Genomic DNA, 7,003 nt, shown 5'->3' with positions numbered 1-7,003 from the left:
TGCCATCAAATTTAAAATACGCTTACTTGGATGATAGCAAGAGTTTTCCAGTGATTATATCTGCCTCCCTTGCTGATGAGCAAGAGGAGAAGTTGTTGTCAGTTCTCAAGAAGCATAAGAAGGCTATAGGCTGGACCCTGGCGGACATTCCTGGTATTAGCCCATCCACATGTATGCATCGAATAAATTTAGAAGATGGAGCTAAACCAGTAAGACAGCCACAGAGAAGACTCAACCCGGTGATTATTGATGTAGTGAAGAAGGAGATAACCAAGCTTTTGCAAGCTGGAATCATTTATCCTATCTCCGACAGCCAATGGGTGAGTCCCGTCCAGGTAGTCCCGAAAAAGACTGGTCTCACAGTGATCAGAAATGAGAAGGAGGAGCTGATTCCTACTCGGGTGCAGAACAGTTGGAGAGTCTGCATTGACTATAGGAGGCTGAACCAGGTTACCAAAAAGGACCATTTTCCCCTGCCATTCATTGACCAGATGCTTGAACGCCTGGGAGGTAAATCCCACTACTGTTTCCTTGATGGATTTTCTGGTTATATGCAAATTACTATTGCTCCTGAGGATCAGGAAAAGACCACATTCACCTGCCCCTTCGGCACTTTTGCTTATAGGAGGATGCCTTTCGGCCTGTGCAATGCCCCTGGTACCTTCCAGCGGTGCATGATTAGTATTTTCAGTGATTTTTTAGAAAATTGCATAGAGGTGTTTATGGATGATTTCACTGTATATGGATCCTCTTTTGATGGTTGTTTGAATAGTTTGGAAAAAGTTTTGAATAGATGCATTGAAACTAACCTTGTTCTAAATTTTGAAAAATGTCATTTTATGGTTGAGAAAGGTATAGTTTTAGGCCACATTATTTCCAATAAGGGCATTGAAGTAGATCCTGCAAAAATTTCTGTTATTTCACAATTGCCTTACCCCTCTTGTGTGCGAGAGGTGCGATCTTTTCTTGGTCATGCAGGATTCTACAGGCGCTTTATAAGGGATTTTAGCAAAGTAGCCCTTCCACTGTCCAACTTGTTGCAAAAGGAGGTGGAGTTTGACTTTAATGACAGATGCAAAGAGGCTTTTGATTGCCTCAAAAGAGCGTTGACTACCATCCCCATCATCCAGGCACCCGATTGGACAGCCCCTTTTGAGCTTATGTGTGATGCATCAAATTATGCATTGGGGGCTGTCCTTGCTCAGAAAATTGATAATTTGCCCAGGGTGATATATTATGCTTCTAGGACTTTAGATGCTGCCCAAGCAAATTATACTACTACTGAGAAAGAGCTTCTAGCCATAGTTTTTGCTCTTGAAAAATTTCGATCTTATTTGCTTGGTACTCGCATTATTGTTTATACTGACCATGCAGCTCTAAGGTACTTGTTGAAGAAGGCTGATTCTAAGCCTAGGTTGATCCGATGGATGCTCTGGCTCCAAGAGTTTGACTTGGAGATCCGTGATAGGAGCGGAGCACAAAATCTAGTTGCTGATCATTTGAGCCGGATCGAACGTGTCTCTGATGCAGATTCACCTATTCGGGATGATTTCCCGGATGATCATTTGTATATATTGTATAGTATTTCTGACTCTCTTTCTACTCCCTGGTTTGCTAACATTGTCAATTATTTAGTTGCCTCTGTTTTTCCTCCCTTAGCATCTAAGGCCCAAAAAGATAAGATTAAAAGTGATGCTAAGCATTTTATTTGGGATGACCCCTACTTGTGGAAATTGTGCAGTGATCAGGTCATTAGACGATGCATTCCAGATCATGAGACTGACTCAGTCCTGCAGTTCTGTCATTCTTCCGCACCAGGAGGTCATCTGGGTGTTCAAAGGACAGCTCGCAAAGTGCTTGATTGTGGTTTTTATTGGCCCACCATCTTTAAAGATGCGTGGAAGATCTGCAGCACTTGTGAGCAGTGTCAGAGAGCAGGAAATACACTTACATGGCGACAACAAATGCCTCAGCAACCTATGCTATTCTGTGAGGTGTTTGATGTCTGGGGTATAGATTTCATGGGTCCTTTTCCTGTCTCTTTTGGTTATGTTTATATTCTCCTTGCAGTTGATTATGTTTCAAAATGGGTGGAAGCCAAGCCCACTAGAACTAATGATGCTAAAGTTGTCGCAGACTTTGTCAGGTCTAATCTGTTTTGCAGGTTTGGAGTACCTAAAGCAATTGTTAGTGATCAAGGAACCCATTTTTGCAACAGGACAATGCATGCCCTGCTTAAAAAGTATGGGGTGGTACACAAGGTATCCACACCATACCACCCCCAGACTAATGGACAGGCAGAAATTTCTAACAGGGAAATCAAGAGAATTCTAGAGAAGATTGTGCAGCCAAACAGGAAAGATTGGAGTACCAGGCTTGATGATGCTCTCTGGGCACATCGGACTGCCTACAAAGCACCCATAGGAATGTCTCCTTATCGGGTTGTCTTTGGAAAGGCATGTCATCTTCCAGTGGAAATTGAGCACAAAGCATACTGGGCAGTGAAGACTTGCAACTTCTCTATGGATCAAGCTGGCGAGGAAAGGAAGTTGCAACTGAGTGAGTTAGATGAAATCCGCCTAGAAGCCTACGAGAATGCCAAGTTCTACAAAGAAAAGACCAAGAAGTTCCATGATAGCATGATAGTTAAAAAAGACTTCGTGGTTGGGCAAAAAGTGTTATTGTATAATTCTAGACTTGGACTCATGAGTGGTAAGTTGAGGTCTAAGTGGATTGGTCCTTTTGTTGTTACTAATGTTTTTCCTTATGGTACAGTTGAGATCAAAAGCGACTCCACAAACAAGAGCTTCAAGGTCAATGGACATCGACTTAAGCCATTCCTCACGAACCCTTCTTTAGTGGACGTAGTGGTGGAAGAGACTTCCTTACTCCACCCTACTCTTCCTCCACCATGACTTAGGGAGTTTTTCTTTTCCTATCTCCTTCTTTGCTTTTATTACACTTGTCCGATTCTCTTTGATGATTTAATTTTTTTTAATCTTTTAATTGTGCTACATTGAGGACAATGTGTTGTTTAAGTATGGCGGGGAGTGTTCTTTGGTTTTGCTAGTTTTGTTGGTTTTGTTAATTTGTTAGTTGTGTTAATTTATTAATGTTGTTAGTTTCGTCGGATTTTCAGTTTAATATTTTGGGTCAATTTCGTGTGCACGTACGACTTTGCATGTTTTTCTTTGAATTATAGGATATGTTCAAGAAATGGGTAATTGTTTTGAAAATAAAAGTTCTTGACATTTTGTGACTTGAAATCCTTGATTCTTCTCTACATGTCATGATAGTTTTGAAAGCTCAATTTGAAAGTGATGATTTTACCTTTGTGAGAATTTGAGCCATCCATCATTATAATCATTTGGTGTGTTTTGCCCCATTGATTGCTTGCACAATAGCCTTGGCTTGATTCTTGTTGATGCGTCCTAATTCACATGCATATTTGGAAATGATTAAGGCAATTTTGTTCTTATAAGCTTCTAGCCAAATGGACTTACCTTGAATTAATTCCTTTGATAGCCCTTTTGAGCCTTGTTTCCCTTTCCTTGTTTTGAAGCTCACTACAAGCCTTAAGTGAAAAACCATGATATTACCATATCCTTAAGGAATTTTGGAGCTTTGGAATTGTTTTGGGAATAAGTGTGGGGGGTTTTTGTTTCATTGGACAACTTGTTTTGTTGGCTATGCTTCATGATGTATTTTGGGCCATACTTGATGTACATTGTATATTAGTTAAATGTTGGACATGCTGAATGAAATGTTGTTTCTCAAAGGCTAAAGAGTAAAAAAAAAAAAAAGAAAAAAAGAAAAGAAAAGCAATAAAGTTGAGTGAATAAGATCTTAAATGGCATAAGAATGATGAAACTCTTGGTTCTACTCTTCATGTTTAATTTTTATCTTTACTTCTTTTTATTTTTTTTCTTAATATGTACTTATTCCCCTTTGCTCCTCTATTCCTTTGGGATTTAGCCACTTATTCCATATTTCTCCATACCTTGTCCTTGGCCCCATTACAACCTTAAAAGACCTTTTGATCCTCATGTGCTCGTGTTTATGGGTTGATTGTCAATTTTAGAATCTTGCCAAGTTTATGTGGTGTTTTAGAATCTTGCCAAGTTTATGTGGTGTTTGCTTTCATGGGTGCTTTGAGGGTAAATAGTAGCCTAGACACTTGAGAGATAGAGTGTATATCTTGTGAGGCTTTATCACTTTTCATTCTTGAGCTGATTAACTATTTTGCCATGATTGGGTTGCTTGGATGATTTTCATGAATGTCTTGACTTTTTGGATCTCCTTATGTTAGATGTTACCCATTCCTTTCATTCCTTGATGTTCATTGAGAAATATGTGAATGTTTTTGTTTGTCTCCCTTTCATATCCTTGGATTTTGTTCTTTGTTTCATTTTGCCCAGGAGTGCAAAAGGCTAAGTATGGGGGGTTTTGATGTGCCATCATTTTCTTCTATTTTCTAAACCCTTTTTGCACCATTTTAATTATTGATTGGTCTTAATTGTCAATTAATTAGGCAGTTTTATTATTTGGGCTCATTTAGCTAATTTGATGTTTTTAATCTAATTTCAGGAATTAATGAAACATTGGGCTTAATCCGGATTTTGGTTGTGGACTTGAAGAGGGCAAATAAAGCAGCGCTTACCTTAGTTAATTTCTAATTAGGAAATTTCGCAATTTTATTTTATGTTGTTCAGTGTTTATTTCGTTTTGGGCCAGAGTATTGAAATAGGGCCCAGTGACTTTGAGTGACTCTTTTTAAATAGCTACCTTGGGATTCGTGCAGGGGATTCTATTCTGTTATGCTATTCATTATTCAGAGCTTTGTTTTAGGGTTTTCGTTTTTCTGTTTTGACGTTTCTGAGTTCGTAATGCAATTTTACGTTTTCTGCCTCTAATTACGAGTTCATTCTTGCTTCTTCTTCTACTTTCATTTATGTTTCTGTTCATTTACGTTTCTATTCATTTACGTTCTTGTTCATTTACGTTTCTGCTTCATGTTTCATTTGCGTTTTCTGTTTGAATACATGGAAGGCTAGATTTTCTGGTGTTGTTTCCTTTTGAGGACGAAGCCCAACTCTCTTTGAGGTTTCGTTTGTAATGTGGTTTCCTGGCAGTTTTCCCTTCACCAGTTATCCCAATTTCGTGAATATTAATCAGTGCACGCTTCGTGTTCGATTAATTGCCTCTAAGCCTAACTTGCGTTCATGCTTAATGGACGAAGGGCTAACTGGTGTATGTGGTGCCTAATCACGTATTGAAAACCCTAAGTTGATTTTCGCTTAGTAAATTGAAATAGGGTTGGATTAAGTGGTTGACTGTTAGGGACAAATTCTCCATAACCCAGGATAAGAGAGTGGCTTCTGAATCAGAGGAAACAACCCGTTTTTAGTATTAGTAGTTTCGTATTCCATTTTATTTGTTCTGCTCTTTAATTACCAAACAACCAAACCCCCCCCCCCCATCGTTACTGTTACTGCAAGTATATTATGAACATTTGGCTTGTCACTGCTCGTTGGGAAACGACCTAGGATCACTTCCTAGTTACTGCATTTTCATGTTTATTTGATTCGGGTACGGCCTCGATCACCAACGCCTTAAAATGATCACCACTTAAGTAAAAAAGAATCACTTGATAAGAAAGAACTACGTAGGTCTGATTTTCTCATCCCAAATTGAGGAATACGTAGGAGCAAAGGGAAACACCCTTGTCGACCACAAAAAGGGAAAAATATAAAAAGGGTATAAAGGATATAAGGACATAAAAGGGAACGTAAAAATCAAAAGTCATGTTTGCACATTCGATTAAAGGCTGTCGTCCCTTGGGACGGACGTGTGGGGTGCTAATACCTTCCCCGTGCGTAAATACAACTCCCGAACCTTTCACTTAAAAGTTCGTAGATCGCGTCTTTTCCGGTTTTTCCGATGTTTTCCTCAAATAAACGTTGGTGGCGACTCCGCACGTATTCCTTTCGTGGAACACGAATCCCGCGAGTCTCGCGTCGCCCTCCCGCCGAAGGGTAGGTTGCGACACCTATGCTTCTAGACAACTCGAGACTTACGAGAGGAATTATCCCACCCATGATCTGGAGTTGGCTATTGTAGTTTTTGCCCTTAAGATTTGGACGCATTACTTGTTTGGCTCAAAGTTTGAGGTGTTTAGCGATCATAAGAGCCTTAAGTACTTGTTTAGTCGGAAAGAGTTGAACATCCCGACAAAGCCAATGTAGTGGCTGATGCCCTGAGTAGGAAATCCCTACATATGTCTGCCTTGATGGTTAGAGAGATGGATCTCCTAGAACAGTTTAGAGACCTTAGCCTTGCATGTGAGATTACTCCTAATAGTGTAAGATTAGGAACTTTGAGGATGACTAGTGAGTTACTAGGTGATATCAGGGAAGGCCTGAAGATTGATCCTTTTCTAAGGACTTAGTTAAAAGCTATAGAGTCAGGAAGAGATAGTAGGTTCAATGTTGGATCAGAGGGAGTCTTGAGACTTCAAGATAGGATTTGTGTTCCCAATGTGCCTGAACTTAGGAAGATGATCCTAGAGGAAGGACATAGGAGTAATTTGAGCATCCATCCTGGTGCTACCAAGATGTATCAGGATTTGAAGATGATGTTTTAGTGGCCCAACATGAAGAGAGAGGTTAGTGAGTTTGTCTATGCATGCCTAGTATGTCAGAAGGCTAAGATAGAACATCAGAGACCATCAGGGAAGTTACAACCTTTAGAGATACCCTAGTTAAAGTGGGACAGTATTTCCATGGATTTTGTGGTAGGACTACCTAGAACCCCTAGATGTTTAGATTCTATCTGGGTTATTGTTGACAGACTGACCAAGTCTGCTCACTTTATTCCCATTAATATTAGATTCTCTTTGGAGAAGTTAACCTCCCTATATATTAGTGAGATTGTCAGATTACATGGTGTGCCATCTAGCATAGTGTCTGATGGAAGCTTGCTTGTGGGGCTTCTATGGAGACTG

The sequence above is a fragment of the Glycine max genome, chromosome 14, assembly GCF_000004515.6.
Source record: "Glycine max cultivar Williams 82 chromosome 14, Glycine_max_v4.0, whole genome shotgun sequence".
In the NCBI taxonomy this organism is placed as follows: Eukaryota; Viridiplantae; Streptophyta; class Magnoliopsida; order Fabales; family Fabaceae; genus Glycine; species Glycine max.
This window is presented reverse-complemented; position numbering follows the sequence as displayed.